General features: G+C 35.9%; 1 protein-coding gene across 9 annotated transcripts in view; it reads right to left on the bottom strand.

Annotated features, from left to right (window-relative positions):
* The window catches only part of TRIQK (triple QxxK/R motif containing), an 89,270-nt gene extending 81,440 nt beyond the window's left edge, over positions 1 to 7,830 (bottom strand). For 8 of the 9 annotated variants that reach the window (XR_002343223.1, XR_002343224.1, XM_021089115.1 and 5 more), the window contains exon 1: positions 7,695 to 7,830. The gene's annotated coding sequence lies outside the window, so the exon portion shown is untranslated. Of the gene's footprint in view, positions 1 to 7,692 lie in introns of all 9 variants that reach the window. The other variant, XM_021089120.1, reaches the window with a different exon arrangement.

The raw sequence follows: 20,072 nt of genomic DNA, 5'->3' as shown, positions 1-20,072 counted from the left end.
ATGCAAAATGGAATCAGGAACTGGGAGATTCTTTTTAAAATTATACCTAAAAAAAAAAAATTTCATATACCCCTGTCCAGAAAGATTCAGTGCTACAGTAAATCGCTATGCATATTGGGAATTCTTATAATACTCAAGCGTATTTTTCAGAAAAAAAAAATGATAGAAAACCTTAAATCTTGAAACCTTTCACAGATAAGGAACTTGATACCTCAAAACATCATAAAACCCAAAAAATGATGTATCTACTGCTAAAGCCAAGTCTAAAACTTTCAGTCTAGTGTACCTTCTACCCAGTATAGGTTATAAACTGTCATTTACAATTGGGATTTTTGTCTCAGTTATCCATATATTTCTTATTCTACATCTTGCAATACTTGAATTTTTTAAATTCAAGTTATGTAAAAATGCTTTTTAGGTTAAATGATCATCCTTTTGTCTTGGTCAAAATTTTAAACTGCTCAATCTAATTGGTCTTTAATTTTTGCAACTATGTCATGCATAATACTACTATAGAAGAGGCAAGCTACTATATTCCTGCTGTCATTCTCCATGTTCAATGGCTTGAAAAACATGAAACTGACAAGGTCCTCTCAATTATGGATCTGTTTCTACGCTGTGATTCAACAAAACAGTTTATTAAACTGCTGAGTACTGAGTATCTTTCTATTGCTGTTGTTTAACATTTTGAAACTAAAAAGTCATCTTTTCCTTTTCATGAAAATATATACCTATCTTACTCTATTGTTGCAAAGACACTTAACCAGTTCTATCACATAAGAAAGAATTAAATGTGCAAAATATGTGTGAAAATATTTAGCTCCAAGATTCTATGATTCTTTACATGTTTAGCATGTTCAGTAAGGATATGTTATATCTTAAGGAAATCAAATATGATAAACTATGTATCACCATTTTCCATTAATATCATTTTAGTCATTCTAAGAGAATACCAAAAATAACTATAGTCTAAGCAGACTTTTTTAAGACCTTCACATTTAGAGCCAAATCTATTGACAACAAAAACATGGTACATATTCAAAAGATGAATGGATAAAGAATATGTGATATATATATATATATATATATATATATGTATATATACAAACATACACACACACACACACAGTGGAATATTAGCCATAAAAAGAATGAAATCTTTCCATTTGCAACAGCATGAATGGACTTAGAAGGTATTGTGCTTAGTGAAATGTCATAAGAATACTGTATATTATCACTTATATGTGGAATTAAAAAATAAAACGAATGAATATAACAAAATAGAAACAGATTCACAACAGTGAACAAGCCAGTGGTTACCAGTGGGGAAATAGAAGAGGGAAGGGGCAAGATGGGGATAGGAGATTATGCGGTACAAACTTTACACAACAGAAGGAATATAGCTAATATTCTACAATAACTTTCAATGGAGTATAATCATTATGCTGTACAACTAAAACTAATATAATATTGCAAATCAACTACACTTCAATTTAAAAAATAAATGGGAGTTCCCATTCTGGCTCAGCGGAAACAAACTTGACCAGTGCCTATAAGGATGAAAGTTCAATCCCTAGCCTCTCTCAGTGTGTTAAGAATCCAGCGTTGCTGCAAACTGTGGTGCAGTTTGTAGACACAGCTTGGATCCCATGTTGCTGTGGCTGTGGCATAGGCCAGCAGCTGCAGCTCCAAGTCAACCCCTAGCCTGGGAACTTAAAAAATAATAATAAAAAAAGTAAAAATAAAGAGCAGAGAGTACAAATATAGTACATATGAACAAAGACTGAGGGAAATCTGTCCTAGTCCCATGTTTCTACATATAGAAACTTCCAATAGAATAGTCTGCAGATGATCTTGGCATTAGAGTAAGGGAAGGAAATTTTTCATGAAGCTGGCGGACCTCTACATCATACAGTATTTAGCACCTTTAAACTTCAGGGTTCTAAAAGCAAGCAGCTTTCCAAAACCAGACAAAGATACCAGGAAAAAAGAAAATTACAGGCCAATTTCACTGATGAACATCAATGCAAAAATCCTCAACGAAATACTAGCAAACCACATCCAACAACACATTAAAAGGATTGTACATCATGATCAAGTGGGATTCATCCCAGGGAGGCAAGGGTTCTTCAATATCTGCAAATCAATCAGTGTGATACACCACATTAACAAACTGAAGAATAAAAACCATACGATCCTCTCAATAGATGCAGAAAAAGCCTTTAACAAAATCCAATACCCATTTCTGATAAAAACCCTTCAGAAAGTGGGCACAGAGGGAAAATACCTCCACATCATAAAGGCCATATATGACAAACCCACAGCTAACATCATTCTCAATGGTGAAAAGGTGAAAGAATTCCCGCCAAGATCAGGAACAAGACAAGGATGTCCACTCTCACCACTACTCTTTAACATAGTTGTGGCAGTCCTAACCACAGTAATCATAGGTAAAAGAAATAAAAGGAATCCAAATTGGAAAGGAAGAAGTAAGACTATATTTGCAGATGACATAATACTATACCTATAGAATCCTAAAGACTCTACCAGAAAATTGTTAGGGCTCATCCATGAATTTGGCAAAGTCGCAGGATACAAAGCTAATACACAGAAATCGACAGCATTTCTATACACTAACAAAGAAATATCAGAATGAAAAATTAGGGAAGCAATCCCGTTTACCATCGCATCCAAAAGAATAAAATACCTAGGAGTAAACCTACCTAAAGAAACAAAAGTCCTATACTCTGAAAACTATAAGACACTGATGAAAGAAATCAAAGATGACAAAATAGATGGAAAGATATACCATGCTCGTGGATTGGAAGAGTTAATATTATCAAAATGACTATACTACCTAAGGCAATCCACAGATTCAATGTGGATTCCTATCAAATTAGCAAGGACATTTTTCACAGAACTTGAACAAAATATTTTAAAGTTTGTTTGGAAGCACAAAAGACCCAGACAAACCAAAGACATCCTGAAAAAGAAAAATGGAGCTGGAGGAATCAGGCTCCCAGACTTCAGACTATACTACAAAGCAATGATCATCAAAACCATATGGTACTGGCATGAAGACAGAAATAGAGATCAGTGGAACAGGATAGAAAGCCCCAAATTAAACCCACACACCTACAGCCAACCAATCTATGACAAAGGAGGCACGAGTATACAATGAAGACAAGGCAGCCTGTTCAATAAATGCTGCTGGGAAAACTGGACAGCCACATGGAAAAGAATGAAATGAGAACACTCCCTAACAACATACACAATAATATACTCAAAATAGATTAAAGACCTAGATATAAGACCAGACACTATCAAACTCTTAGAGGAAAACATAGGCCAAGCACTCTCTGACATAAACAACAGCAACATCTTCTCAGATCCACCTCTTAAAGACAATAAATAAAAACAAATGGGACCTAATCAAACTTAAAAGTTTCTGCACAGCAAAGGAAACCCTAAACAAAACAAAAAGACAACCCACAGAATGGGAGAAAATCTTTGCAAATGAATCAACTGACAAGGGATTAATCTCCAAAATTTCCATACCAAAAAACCAAACAATCCCATCCAAAAATGGGCAGAAGATCTAAACAGACAGTTCTCCAAAGAAGACATACAGATGGCCGAGAAACACATGAAAAGATGGTCAACATCACTCATTCTTAGAGAAATACACATCAAAACCACTCTGAGCTACCACCTTAATCCAGCCAGAATGGCCATCATCCAAAAGTCTACAAACAAGAAGTGCCAGAGAGGGTGTGGAGAAAAAGGAACCCTAGCACACTGTTGGTGGGATTGTAAATTGATGCAACCACTGTGGAAAGCAGTATGGTGATGCCTCAGAATACTAAAACTAGAAGTACCATTTCATCCAGCAATCCCACTCCTGGGCATCTACCCAGAGAAAACCACGACTCGCAAGACACATGTACTCTGATGTTCACTGCAGCACTCTTTTCAATAGCCAAGACATGGAAGCAACCTAAATATCCATCAACAGAGGAGTGGATCAAGAAGATGTGGTACATATACACAATGGAATATTACTCAGCCATTAAAAGGAATGAAATACTGTCATTTTTAGCAACATGGATGGACCTAGAAATTATCATGCTAAGTGAAGTCAGCCATACAATGAGACTCCAATATCAAATACTTTCACTGACATGTGGAATCTGAAAAAGGGACAGACTGAACTTCTTTGTGGAGTAGATGCTGAGTCACAGACATTGAAAACTTACGGTCTCCAGAGGAGACAGTTTGGGGGGTTGGGGGATGTGCTTGAGTTGTGGGATGGAAATCCTGTGAAATTGGATTGTGATGATCATTATTCAACTACATATGTGATAAATTCATTGAGTAATAAAAAAATAAATAAAATAGAAGCAAGCAGCTTTTAATGATATTATAATAATTTAAGAATACCCCTACATATTTAAAATAGCCCACCATTTGATAGATTTGAGGCATTACCCAGGCTGAAAAACCCATGCACTAGATTAGCAGTCCTGGCCTCAGATCCAACTCTGTATTCACAGCTTCTCAACAGGGGAGTTATTTGATGCATAGCTGAAATCCAATGGTCCATTTTATTCCAGTAGGTAGAAATAACCTATTATAAACCTGTAAACATTAGAGGTTTGCCTTCTTTTACTTCCCTCTTTGCCCTGAATCATGCAGGCCAGCAGTACTTGTATCCACGCTGCAAACTGACATTTTCTTTCACTGGACTAGGTTCTGTGAAAGGGAAGTACTAATACTCATTTTCTGGTGTCTTGCTCAAAGAACAATGTCCAATCAGTTCTGCAGCAACAAAGCTGATAGTGCAAACTCCACCTGTGTGATTACAAAGTTTAGAGAAGAAAAGAGGTAGTATTTTTTGAGCCCCTAAAACTCTAAATCCATTAGAATTCTCTTTCTAATCAATTTGTCTTTATTCTAGTTTCTTCACTAGAAGTACAATGAGTTAAAAAAGAATCAAATACCAAACAACACTTTGAATAAAATTCTAAGTGCTAAGAAACAACAGGTGCTCCTAAATACATTTAGGTTTATTACAAAAGTATTATATTTTTCACTTTTCAATATATTCTCTATCCAGTGATAATATCTACTATAGATGCTCACTTTTATTGATAAAGCTAGATAAATACAGATTAGGAAATAAAAGAACTCTATTTACAGCCTTCCTTTTTTTTTCTTTTCCTTTTTCTTTCTTTTTTTTTTTTTTTTTTTTTTTTTTTGTCTTTTTGTCTTTATGTCTCTTTAGTGCTGCACCCGCAGCATATGGAAGTTCCCAGGCTAGGGGTCTAATCAGAGCTGTAGCCACCGGCCTACGCCACAGCCACAGCAACACAGGATCCGAGCCCCGTCTGCGACCTACACCACAGTTCAAGGCAACGCCGGATCCTTAACCCACTGAGCAAGGCAAAGGATTGAACCTGCAATCTCACGGTTCCTAGTCAGATTCGTGTCTGCCGTGCCACAACAGGAACTCCCAGCCTCCCATTTTTAATACAGAAATCAAGAAAAGAGCCAAAGTGGAACCAAACACAATATTTTTTTTGGCCATGGGAAATTAAAATGATATAAAAGGTCATCCACTTAAGTAAAGAAAAGAGTTCTAGGAGTAGGTAATGATATTTCAGTGGCACATACTAAAAGTAATCAGCTTTTCTTTGTCCCAAATGGACTTTAATAGAAGAGAAGGTTTATGTACTTAATGTTTACCTCAAAAATGCAATTTAATATTTTTCCCAAAATATTTGACAATTTCTCTTTTTGTTTGCTTAAATATAAAAATATTATTTCAGATAATGATCAAAGGGTGTCTGAAATAAAATACAGTTTACATGGTTTTGACAAATGGCAACAATTATTGAGCATTAAAAAATACTAACAAAAAAAAAAAGGCGTGGGAATTGACTAAAGACCCTAACCTAAGGGAAACTATGGTAAGGTGCACTATGGAAAAAAGGAAAGAGACCCAACTTTGCTCCCAGCCAAGTATTTTGGATATAAATTACTCAGTCACTCTTTAGAGGCCAGGTAGGAGGGTAATTTCCTTAAAGCTCAAGAAGCTGATCAAAAACAGATGTTCTTTACCCAGGGTCCACTTATGCTTCTAATTTTTCCCTTAGAAAAAGGGGAGAGTCATTAGCTTCCCTTGGCTTCTCAAAGTGGTATATGACACCAAAAAGGTCATTCATGGTTGAATTAGAAGGTAATCTTTCCCAATTCTTTCAGTTCTTTTAGGCTATGTTTATATTTGAAAAACTAGTGATACCAAAAAAGAAATATCATGCAAGACTTCTCAGGTACTACCTAACCAAAGACAGAATCAACAAGAGATCATATAGACAAAAAGAAAGTGTAATCTGTAACAGTTTACATCTCTGTAGATCATTACTTTAATAACACTTTTCCAATCAATTATTCCTCCTTACTGTTTTTATAAACAAAGGACATCTAAGTATCTCCACTTTACAGATGAGAAAACAGTTATGAGGGCTATTGCCCACGGAGAAGTATTTCCTAACTCTGCCAGATGCTGACTCCTAGGCTAATCTTCTTCCCAGTGACAACAAGCAGGACAAGATTCCTTCTCAGGAGATTTACACAGTAAACCTAGCAGAAGGAAGTAAAAGCAGACATTTAGCTCCTTTTTGTTTTCTCTCTGGAATGTTTGTTCTGCTGAATCATTTGGGGCTAAAAGATCCGGGCAAAGAAGAGATTTGAAAGGGCTATCTGTGGTTACTATCTCATAGTTAATCATTAAATGTGAGCCAGCAAAGCAAAAGAGGGCTTTATAGGTACCACAACAGGGACTGAAAGGGAAATCACAATTTAGTACCTGCACAATAATGAACTGCCTCAACTTCCGGAGAAGCTCATTGATTGGGCTCAGACAAGCAGCAGCTATCAAAAAGAATTCCAGGTGGAAGAAATCAGATCTCCTATCCCCCTTTTCCTAATCATCCATGTGGACACCAACATCCTGTTGGTTCAGGGATTCACCAAGCTCTTTTCCTAAAGACTCATCCCAACCCCCACACTCCTGGCAATAAAGCCACCTCATGCTGCTTGAAGCCCTTCTCTGCACATGTTTTGGTCTGCAGATACTTGTTCATTTTAGAAGCGGAGGCAGAGGAAAGTGTTGAGAGGAGTTATGTGGAAGAGGGAAGGCCTGAGAGTTAGCTAAAGACGCAAAGAGCAGCTCAGTGAAATTAGCAGACGCGAATTAACTGACAGCACTAGGCAGCCAACCTCTAGCCTAGAGGAAGGCCTCGGGAGTGGGTGGGACTAAGGTTTCTAGGCCCCAGCAGACCGCGACAGACACGCTGGCAGGGCGGGAATCGAGCGTGTCTTAGCAACCGCAGCAGCCACTCCCACCCACTGCCTGTATCCCGAGCCCGCCATCCCCAGCCCCACCAAAAAATTCCTGCTCTTCGGGATGGGGTCCTTAAGTAATTACCGTACCTACGGGTTTACCATGTACCGGGTTACTCCTCTTCCAGAATCCCCCCCTCCACCAAGCCCGCCCAAGTGCCGCTCCCAGAGGCGGATCGAATGTATCCTAAAACACATTGGGGCCCACTAAGGAAGTGCGCCCGCTTTCGGTCCCGGACCCCGATCTTCCCTGGCAGGACCTCCCCAGTCCCTTCGCCGGACACACACACCTCAGCTCAGCCAACGCAAGGGCCAACAAACTACGTGTCCACCTGGAAATGTTGCGATCGACGGTCCTGTCACTCAGAGGAAGGGGGCGGGAGGAGCCTGCTGCACACCCCTACTCCCAGAGGGCGGTATGGAAAAAGAGGCGGGGCTCGACAGAGAGAGGCTGGACCAGCTTTAACTTGCGCTCCGATTGGTCGGTCTCTCTGCGAGGAAAAGCGAGAGCTCTGTGGCATTCCTTCCTTTTGACGAGATTGCCAAGCTTTGATACCTGTCTCACTAAATGACTGTAGTAACTGAAAATAAGGACTGCAGCTTATTTTATAAATATAAAATACAGAAATACGTGATTTTGATTGCTGAACTTTTCTCACCTGATGGACATACACACACACGCACTTCCTATCCACACTCTCTTGGGAGCATCCCTAGATAGAGGGATAAACCCTCTCTGAAAACAATGTTGTTTGCAAATTCAAGCTTTTAACAGACTGATCAGTTTAGTAAAGGTGATTCCTGAAGCCTGACCAACAACTAAGTTTTGGAGGTTTGTCCAGGTATTCAGTTTTCACACCTAAAAAATGGGAATGAAATATTGTTATTAGTTATTATTTGGAAAGCATTTGACAATTAAATGATTTATACCTTATATAAACCTCACAACACCCAATGAGAGATGTTGTCTTCAGCCTATAAAAGAGGAAACTGGGGATGAGAATTATATTGATTTGGTCGTTCTGCAGTCATTATTTTTATACTGTGGTTAAATGAATTTAAATTTCTTAAAAAATATATGCGACTTCCAATTTATTTTTTTCTCTGCTGATATATAAGCCACTTTCCTCTAGGCCAGGCCGTCATATCTTTAAAAACAAACACACAAACAAATGAAAACCTTGAGAAAGGAAACAGCATACAAAAAAAGAGGAGACAAGTATTAATAGACTTAACTAGAAGGGTCTCTGAAATCTTCCAAAGTATCAGGGCCTGGAATTGAGTCTAAAATGTAATTTTATTTCTGTCCTTCTAAATCTTTTGTTGGACTCCAGTTTCTCTTCCAGAAATAAAGGTAGTGTTAAATGAGATTATCTTAATACTCTTAACCAGAATTGCATGAGTAGCTTTAAAATAATAAAAATCCTTTTACTTTATTCCAATAGAGTACCAATAGTTAGTATATTATACAATAGAGTGTTTAATTCTATATTATAGCAGAAGTGTTTATCTTGTCAGATATAGTAGTAGGAAACGAAATTTTTAAAACTAAAACAATGCCTCTGGACAAGTGCTTTGAGATTCAATGAAAATGGCCACTATACTATGACGAAATTATTAGAATTAAAAAAACACACATCCCAACTGCAGATCATTTTATCCTCTTGTCCTGGTGAATTTCCAAGTTCTAAAAGTTTGCTGGCTATGAATTCCTCTGTACAAAAATGTTGATTTGTGGAGTTCCCGTCATGGTTCAGTGGTTAATGAACCCGACTAATATCCATGAGAGCGCGGGTTTGATCCCGGGCCTCGCTCAGTGGGTTAAGGATCTGGCGTTGCCTTGAGCTGTCGTGTAGATTACAGATGTGGCTCTGATCCCACATTGCTGTAGCTGTGGTATAGGCTGGCTGCTACAGCTCCAATTTGACCTCTAGCCTGGGAACCTCCATATGCCTTGGATGCAGCCATCAAAAGACAAAAAAAAAAGTCGATTTGTATGACTCATGATTCCCATTGTTTCTTTAATCTTTTAAAAATATTTGGTTTCACACTAAAAAGAATGTTATCTGATTATATATTAATAAGTACAATATATAAATAAATACTGTAATATTTAAATAAAAATGGTGAATTATTTACTTGAATCCATTTTCAATTGCATATCATGTAAGTATAGCAAATGTGTTAGTTTGAATATTCTCATATATATGAGATTATACATTTAAATAAATGTATTGTCTCCATGTAAATGTGTAATCATTGAAATAAACACAGCTGTATATTCCCCATAAGTAGAGTTCCAGATGTTTGGACCATATATATTCAAGTTTCTGGAACTCTACACCTTGGTGTCTATTTAAACATCTAGTGAAAAACAGTGTGCTACATATACATAGGAATAAATTTTCAAACTGTATCAACAGTGAGGTAATAAGGTTAGAATAGTGAGTAAGGAGTCTGCCAATGAACTTTTTATCTTGAACATATTCTTATGAGAGATCTTGTCCTTGCAAATTGTCAGCAAGTGGTTTACTGATCTATAAAGTAGGCACTAGCCAAATTACCCTGCATGAATATAACTACTGCAAGAGTCTTGCAAGCAGCTTTCAAAATAATTAAAGTCCAAAAACTGTTTCAAATTAAACTTTAATAGTCTCCACTTTCGTGTAGGACATTATCATGTTTTCCATGTCTCAATTATTTATTTTTCAGTTCATGATTCTTCACCAATATTTGGAACACATATAATCTAAAATTCCCTCATAGGCATAAATATATATTAGAAGAAATTATGACAAATATACTAACCAAATACCAAATAAAATACATATAGGGACAATGAGCAAGAAATAAATGGCTTCACAGAAAATTAAAACTTCCAAAAAAATGTTATGTATATGCTTATTTCTTTATCATATAATGACAGATTTTTCATTTAGTTAAATTTATGGTAAAAGAAATGTAAACTAGAATCTAATAATTACATGTGCTAACATCTTTGGTCTAGATGAATGTGCATATAGATTGAAATTTGAAAGAATCATTTTGGATCAATTTGCAGGTTTTATAATATTGTCAAAATGTATTAAATTCATTGACTACATTAAATTAAGAAATATAATATCAAATTACTTAATCTTGTTCAGCTGTCTTAAAGTTTGCCTTAAATTTTAAAAGTTGGATTATCCAAATTTACTTTCTCAGTTGCTGGAACTGGCTGCCTGGAATTAGTCAAACACATATATCACTATTCCGATGGGAACAGTCAGGAGGAGATTTGGGTGAATTTCATTTAAAAATTTTAAGAAATGATTTTTCATGTAAGTTTGTTTAAGAAATGACTATGATCTCCAGTCTATGCTTGAAAGTCTTAGTTTTAATCTATTGCACTCTATTTAGATCACTTAATAAAACCTGGGAAATAGATGGGCTTTCTTAAAGAAAACTTTCCTTTTCAAAACTCGGAACATTAATAAACTTTAAAAATATCTTGTCAATTTGTATAATATTTGAAATTACAGTTATTAGCCATATGTAGAATGTAGAAAGTAGTCTATGAAAAGAACTGACCTACATTATTAAATACATATTTCAATTTTTGTTTGCTTTTTGAATAGTAAAATGCAGTATCTCTGAAATTTAGAAAAAAGACCTCAAAATATTCTTCAGATGATATAATAACATATGCAATTATTTTGTAAACACAGAAAAATGTGGGTCACATATTTCAAATATTTTGAGGATTTAATTTCAAACTTACAGTTGCCAGATATTTCTTTAACGGGCAAATGACATATACATAAAAAGCACACTTGCAGCCAGTTAAAAATATTCACATTTACTTTTTTTCTCAGTTTATTGAGCATTTAACATTGGGTTAATACCAATGACATACTTCATGAACATTTCTGAAATCTGGATGCAGCTTATAATTCACTGATAGATTTTCTCCTTAGTGATACAGATAATAATATGCAGCCCTTGTGTATTACTGCCCCAGTTTCTCCAACTCCAGTATTCCAGAGTCCCCTTACTATGCTTCAGTTATTTCTTTGCTCATAGTCACTCACCACTTTTTAGTGTAATTTATACATAATTTACTTATTTACTATGTGAATTGTTTATTATCTTTCTTCACCTCGGAATGTAAGTTGCTTGAGGGTAGAGATCCATTTTGTCAGTTTTATTAATTGCTCCCTAGTGCCTGAATCAGTGCCTAGCTTCTAATAGGCACTCAACAAATTCTTTAATTAAATTAATTGTTGTGCATCACTATAATTGATTTAATTTCTTAATCTAGTCTAACACATAAATATGCCCCAATTCCTGCATCTATTGTCCTATGATAGTGCTTTGAGACTGATTCTAGGTGTGTTCAATAACGAATAGTTTTATATGAGTTTCCTGGTGTACATTTGCAAGAGTTTCTCTTTGATTTATAATCTGGAGTAAAACCACAAATTTGTAGAATGCATGAACATTCTAAATAAAAATATAATACCAAATTGTTTTTCCAAGGTATTGTATTTTGCCTTCCTGACAGAAATATTTCTGCAATTTAAATGTTTTTCTTTTCAGAAAAGCAAATTTTGGCTTTGTTAATTTTCTCTAAAATTTATTTACTATTTCATTGATTTCTGCTTTGTTATTTCTTTTTTTCTACTTAATTTTCTTATTTTTCTATGTCCTTATGGGTGTAAACTTTAAAAATTAAGTTAAACTTTTATTCATTAATAATACAAACATTTAAAACCAGAAAATTATCTCTAACAAGCATTTTAGTAATACCCCATAAATTTTGATATGTTGTGTTAATATAAGCCATTTGGAAGTCAGAATTTTTTTTTTCCTACACCTGTGACATATGGAAGGTCCTGGGCCAGGGATCAAATCTGAGCTGCAGCTGTGACCTACACCATAGCTGTGGCAATAAAGGATCCTTAACCCACAGCACTGGGCTGGGAGTCAAACTTGTGCCTCAGCAGCAACCCTAGCCACTGCAGAGACAATGCCAGATCCTTAACCTGCTCTGCCACAGTAGGAACTCTCTAAAAATATTTTTAAATTTTCCTTTCTGTGAGTTTTTCTTTTATCACCGTTATTTGTTTAGAATTCTGTTGTTTTGTTTTCAAGTATTTGAGTAAATATCTCATAAATACCTTGTTACTGACTTTTAATTTCACTACATTTTGTTAAAGAAAATACTCTATAAGATTTCCAGCTTTTGAACATTACTAATACTTATTTTACAGCCTAGCATATGGTTTATTTCAGTGATTACTCTTAGTGTACTTAAAAAAGAATATGGGAGTTCCAACTGTGGCTCAGCATGTTAAGAACCTGATGTGGTATCTGTGAGTATGTGGGTTGGATCCCTGGCCTTGCTCAGTGAGTTAAGGATCCAGCATTGCTGCAAACTGTGTTATAGGTTGCAGATGTGGCTGGGATCTGGCATTGCTGTGGCTGTGGTGTAGGTTGGAAGCTGCAGCTCTGATTCGACCCTAACCTGGGAACTTCCATATGCCACAAGTGTGACTGTAAAAAAAAAAAAAAAAAAAAAGAATGTGTTTTCTGCAATTGTTGGAGGTAGTTTTCTATAATTCTAGGATTAATAGTATGTATCCTTAAACGATTGTTAAGATTCATCAATATTATATCCATTAATATTGTGTATTTAACAGTGATTTCCCCTATTCCCCTTTGTTCTTCCTTCACACTACCCTCAGTTTTCTCCCCAGCTCCAGCGTTTGAGAGCTGGAGCTCACAGTTTCACATTTCACACATAATACCTCACACTTCCCATTCAGAAAAGACACTTCACAAATGTGAGAAACTTGTAACAATGTAATTCTATTTATTGGCTGGCTCCCTCAAACCATCTTTTGTCTTATTGTCAGAAATGTTTCTTTTAAATGAATTATAAAACTTCAACTTTAAATGTAATTACTTTTGACTTAGCTTTTTTGTTTTTGTTTTTTTGCCTTTTCCTGGGCTGCTCCCACAGCATATGGAGGTTACCAGGCTAGGGGTCGAATCTGAACTGTAGCCACCGGCCTACGCCAGAGCCACAGCAATGCAGGATCCAAGCCGCGTCTTCGAGCCACACCACAGCTCAAGGCAACGCCGGATCCTTAACCCACTGAGCAAGGGCAGGGATGGAACCTGCAACCTCATGGTTCCCAGTCAGATTCGTTAACCACTGCGCCACGACGGGAACTCCCCGACTTAACTTTTTTTAAGGAAATTAAGGAATTATCTTTTTATATTTATTCATAAATGTATCAGTTCTGGTACATTTTGTTCTTCCTGACATTTTCAATGGCAACAATTTCCTTCATATCACAAAATCAGCAACACCAAGTATGTTGATGTTACTTCCTCTCAGCTTTCATCTGTCTTCCTTTCCTCCAGTTGTTGCTTTTTTTTTTTTTTTTTCCCTTTTCTTTTTGGCCATACTCTGGATCAATTCAATTGTCTTTTTGCCTCTATGTTTCTGATGTGGGCTTTGCCATTGCTTATTTAACTATTTCTCTGCTGCAGACATTTTTTTTCCAACCTCCAGTGGCTTTCAAGATGTTATCTTTGGTTTTCAACACAGTAGTGTGACTGTCACATATCTAGGTGTATAAGTGTGCTTCTCTTTGTATTTTTCCTACTTTGATTTTATTGAATTTCTTGGACTTATAAGCCAACACTTTGTTTCAATTGGAAATCTTTGGCCATATTTTTAAAAACAATTTTTTGGGGTCATCATAATACTCTCATTTTGGGATACCAATTACATGAGTGATAATTTTTTCACCCCAAATCCCTGAGGCTCTGTTAGTTTTCAAGTTTTTATTCACTGTTCTTCAGATTGGATTCCCACGTCACTGTTTTCATTCTTCCCTGAAACTTATTCATTAATTGTTTAAAGTTATTTACTGTAGACTTCCTAAATCTCCATTTCAGTGTTATATTTCTATTTCACTAATGAGATTCCTCAATTCTCTACTCATTAAGGCTATGTTTCCCATTAAGTCCTTGAACATATTTATAATAATTGATTTAAACCCTTCACCTAGCGATTAAACATCTAGGTCTTCTCAACATCTGTTTCTATTGACAGCTTTTTTTCTTTGTCATCATTCATATTTTCCTGTTTCTTTACCCATATAGTAACCTTTTATTGTAAACTGGTCATTTTGGATGATGTACTGTAGAGATACTGAATTATGTTATATTCCTCTGAAAAGTGGTGCTGTTTTAAATTTTTTTTTTCTTGCAGCCAGTTCAGCTATATATAATCATGTTACATTTGTGTAGGCTTGTTTCTATACTCTGTTAAGGTGGATCAGTGGAAATCCCAAGGCATTTTTTAAGACCCTCTACACTGGCTGTCCTCAAATTCCAAATTCTATTTTCCCTCCTGTTCTTGTCCAGAATTGGTTTTGACCTTTGTTAATGTAGGCCTACAGTAAGCTTTAGCAGTCTTAGCACCTAAGCTATGGACTTTCTGGTGTCTCAGTTTTATCCTTATGTGTTTCTAAGGCTTATTCACTCTACTGGGTGGAAATTTCATTTCTACCTCTGGCCAACTTCTTAACGTCTTTATTCTTCTCTCAATCTCATAGTAACTAGTCTTTACTAAGCCTTGCAAAGTCTTTCATTGTATATGCATAGCCTAATGCTTGGACAAAGACTTACAGGGAACCCCCAAACAGACTTCTGCTTTCCTCTTATGTCTTCTTTCCAGCAGCCTGACCTGCAGATTCCAGCTATTTTTAAAGACCCAAACTCAGAAATTTGCCTCCACGGATCAGTGGAACTGACATGTTGTTTGTTCTCCAACTCCTTATGCTGTGATCAGAAAAATTGACCTCGAATGGAGAGCTGCAGCAAACATGGGACTTTATGCCAACTGTTTCCCTTCTTTAGGGATTAGTTATATGCTGACCCATGCCCCATACCTGCAATGCTGCCTCACATATCTTGTCCAGTTGTTTAAATAGAAAGGCTAGTCTAGTATGAAGCATAAGTCTACATTGACATTTGAATTGTTATTTTGTGTTTTGCAATTCTGCTCAACTTCTCTTTAAATTATCTGCATCATTTTTTCAACATAATTCTGTCATTTCTAAGTAATGACTATTTAACTTTTCCTTTTGAACACTTTCATTTCTTTTTCATGCTAAAATGTTGAATAGAAGTAATGATTGCATCATTCTTATGTTTTCTGTATTCTCAAAAGCAAAGGTTTAAATATTTTATCGTTAAGTGCTTATTGGCTGTGAATTTTTTGAAATTTTTTACTAGTTTAAGGAAGTTCCCCTTTATATCTAGTTTTCAAAGATTTTTTTTCAAAGCAATCATTAATAGGTGTTTATTTTATCAAATCTTTTTTGGCTCTTTTTTAAATGATCATGTTTTTCAACCTTTCCTATTGTTGTGAGGAATTAAATTAATACTTTTCAATATCAAATTTAACCCTAGTGGCTCCCCCATCAACCTATCATATGCAGCTGAAGCCTTAGATGGTGGCCCAGGTGAGCAGCTGCCTATACACAGGGCTTAAATGGGTCATTGAGAACTTTCTACACCTTTTGGCATCATGTTACATGGGGTAACAAAACTGGGAAGGTGAAAACACTATCTTCTGTACCTGGGCTAAAGAGTCAGGGAAGTGAACAAACAGAGGTAATAAAGCCAATCCCACCAAGTGGAAAGCCAGCTGGTACTCAGCCTGTAATATAAACTAAGACTTTCACTTGGTCTTTACTGATCCAGGTTGTATTGCTCAGGGCCAGCTTTTTGGCATGAGAACTGTGCAGGCACACAGAACCTGCAGAAGAACCCCAAGTTTGGTTAATGCTCTCCTCTTGCCATCATGATATTCTTAATAATTTTATCTTTGGATTTATCTTTTGTAAAGGAGGTCTAATTGGATGCTGGAGCATGTGCATAAGCAAAGGAGATATGCATAGTATGCACGTTTGGCATCATTCCTGGGCATCCCATGTGCATATGGAGTTCTGGATGCTCCAGAGGCACAGAATTCTAGTGGATTCAAGATATGTAAGAATTCAGCAAAACTCAGAATACAAACTTGACTGTTGGTAGGCTATACATATATGGATATGCATATATAAAGGAATGAAGTAAGAACAGTTGAGTTAGTTTTGTGCAGTGTTTCCAGTATTTCAGAAAGAGCCAAATATATATATATACAAGAGCCTTGTATAGCTGTAAATGTTCTTATATTTTCATTTAAAAAGAGAATTATACAATACAAAGGTGAATGGTAATATTCATGCTAATTATTTAAAATTTTAATTTTTATTTACTTAGAATGGCATTAAATAGCAAATGTAAAATACCATGGTAAGTTGATAGAGAAACTTTGGAGGAGGGGAAAAAATCTTATATTTTAGTATCTGTAATGACATTCTTTTATGTGTTTTAAACTGTGGACCACACATTATCATTTTACCCTGAGCCTTACAAGTTGTGTAGCTTGCCCTGATAACAACCATTTCTGTCCTATAAAATCTGCATGATCTAGTCCAACAACCTCATTTCAGCAGAGTCACAGTTAAGTGAGGGTAATACTTTTGCTGCAAGAGGATATGTGATGTATAAGATGTATTGTACATTATTTTATGACCTCCTCAGCTTCCACTGGTAAGAAATGAGTGATACTATATCATTTCACATATAGTAAAAGAACTTTAAATCAGTGTTATTTCTTCAGTTTTTGTGATATTGTAGTTTGTTTATTTGTTATAACCTCAATAATGTGTATTATTATTTCTCTTAACAATTCAGTTTTTCTTTATAAAGATTTTGACATGATCTTTTTTTATTCACCCACATATTTATATTTGCAATGTTTTTTATTCCTTTGCGTAGGTGTATGTTTCAATACGGTATTATTTTCTATCTGCTTGAAGGACTTCTCTGAGCATTACTTATGGTGCTAGTGATGATTATTTTACCTTCTGCATGCCTGAATAAGTTTCTATTTTGCCTTCATTTTTAAAAGATATTATTTCTGGGTGTAGAATTCCAGGTTGGCAGTTTTCATTTCAGTATTTTAAAGTGTTACCTCACTTTTCTCTGCTTTGCATCAATTCCAGCAAGAAGTCTTCTATCTGCAGTTACCTTATGTTTGTTCTTCTTTAAGTAAATATTCTTTTACCTTTGGCTGCTTTAAAAAATTTCCCTATATCAGTAACTTTAATAAATTTAATTTTGTGTCATGATATAGACTTCATGTTTCTTCTGTTCAGAATGTGTTAAGCTTCTTGGAGCCATGGTTTTATAAATTTTTTCAGATTTGTGAAATTGTTAGTCACTATTGCTCCAAATATTTTTTCTATCGCCTACTCTTCCATCTCCTTCAATTACTCCAGGGACATACACTGGGCCACTTGATATGTTCATATTTTTTTTATTAGAGTATTAGTTGATTTACAGTTTTGTGTCAATTTTTGCTATACAGCATAGTGACCCAGTCATATACATATATGTGTGTGTGTGTGCATAAAGTATATATATTCTTTTTCTCATACCATCTTCCATTATGTTCTACCCCAAGAGATTGGACATAGTTCCCTGTGCTGTACAGTAGGACCCCATAGCTTACCCATTCATTACTTACCCATACCCAATGTAATAGTGTGCATTTACCAACCCCAAACTCCCTATCCATCCCATTTCCAATCCTGGCAAACACAAATCTGCTCTCCCTGTCCATGATCTGTTTCTGGTTTGTAGATAGGATCATTTGCGCCATTGTTCATATTTTTAAACACTTTTTTCTCTTCGTATAATTTGGATTTTTTGTTGTTTTGAATGCTTTTATTGTTTACTGCTTTATATTTAAAGTTCACTTATATTGTCTGCTGTGAATCCCATCCTGTGAATTTTTTATATCAGACTATTTTTATATATCCGGAAATTCAATTTGATAATTTTTAATATCGTTCATGACTTTTCTTAATATATTTATTCTTATCCCTGCCTTCTTGCACATCTGGAAGATAATTAAAATAACTTTTAGCATCCTTGTCTACTAATTCTATCATCTGGGTCACTTCTGAGTCTGCTGTTTTTGATTGAATATTTTTTTCATTACATGGGTGATTTCTTTTTTGTTGAATATCAGACATTTTGAACTTTACCTTGCTGGATTCTAGATATTTTTGTGTTCCTAAAATATACTTGAGTTTTGTTGTGGAATGCAGTTGATACTAGAAACAATTAAATCCCCTTCAGGGTTGTTTTAAGCTTAGTAGGCAGGAGCAGAGCAGCCTTCAGTCTATTAATCTTTCCCCATACTGATCTAATACACTTACATTTATTCTAAGAGCCAATGTATTTCCACATTGGCTGATAAGAACAGAAACTATTCCTGAAGCTGTATTAGCCCTGTAGATTGTTTTCTTTGCTTCTTCCAAGTTGAATTTTTTCTAAAAAATTCAGGTTGTCTCCTTATATGCACTCACTGATCAGTATTCAGTTGAAATTCAAGAAGTAACCTCTGTATCTATGCAGAGTTCTCACTCTGTTGTACCCTCCTCTCTGATAGTCGCCATCATGAACTGCAGCGTCCTTGGCCTTGCGCATTCCCAACTTCATCACTTCAACTGAAAGACACCACCAGGCTCCACCTAGGTTCCCTCTCCCTGCACTGTGGCCTGGAAACTCTGTCCAGGGTGTAAGTAAGTAGGGCAGTCATAGCCCTCACTTAATATTTTTTCCTCTCTCAGGATTTACTGTCCTGCTGCCTAATGTCCAATGTTTAAAACTATTGAGATGTCCCATTTTTTAGTTGTTTTAGGTTAAAGATCTGATCTTTATTACTTAATCATAGCTTGGAACGGAAGTTTTGTGCTGTTCCATTTTATTTGGAAATTAATTATTAGAATTTTGGGGGTGTAAGGGGAAATCTTCCACACAAGATTTGTGTTCCCTTTATAAGTACATTAGGCATCACAAATGTAGAATAATTTAAAACTTAATTGAAGCATAAGAACCTCAATTTTTGCAAATATTTGCAAGTATATACAAAGTTGACCTTGTGGGTACAATGTCTCAGGGATTTTGTTTCTTTCCTTCTTTCTGCTCAGAATCAGCACAACCATTGTCCTTTGAGGATAGGGGCATGGGTATATTTATATTCTTCCTGCTTACACTGAGGTTCCCAACTCAGAGTTTGAGAGTTTCTTATTGGAGTTCCTGCTTTGGATGGGCCCTGACTTGTGAAGGCTGTGAAAACCACTGAAATTTCCAGCTTCAGCATACACATTCATGGCAAAAGCAGTTTCAGTATTCCTGCTACTTGCTGAAATACAGCTGTTTCAATTAACTGTTATTGCAAGACATACCACCAAAAATCTAGTGGTATAAAACAGCAATAACTTTCTTATGATTAAATATCCTATGGGTCAGGAATTTGGACAGGACTCAACAGGAAGTGTTTGTTCCATAATGTCTGGGGTCTCAGCAGGGGAGCTAAACTGCAGGGGAATGACTCAAATGGCTGGCAGTAGAAATCAATCATCTTTAAGCTCCTCTACACAAAATTAGGTTTAGGATGTCTCGAAAGTTGGATTGCACTTAGCTGGGACTGTTGACAAGAGGACCTGAACATAGCCTTTCAGCATGGCTTGGAATTCTCTTAGCAT

This window comes from Sus scrofa, chromosome 4, assembly GCF_000003025.6.
Source record: "Sus scrofa isolate TJ Tabasco breed Duroc chromosome 4, Sscrofa11.1, whole genome shotgun sequence".
NCBI classification, from domain to species: domain Eukaryota; kingdom Metazoa; phylum Chordata; class Mammalia; order Artiodactyla; family Suidae; genus Sus; species Sus scrofa.
Note: the sequence above shows the minus strand (reverse complement) of the source record. Positions and strands in the feature narration are given on the sequence as shown.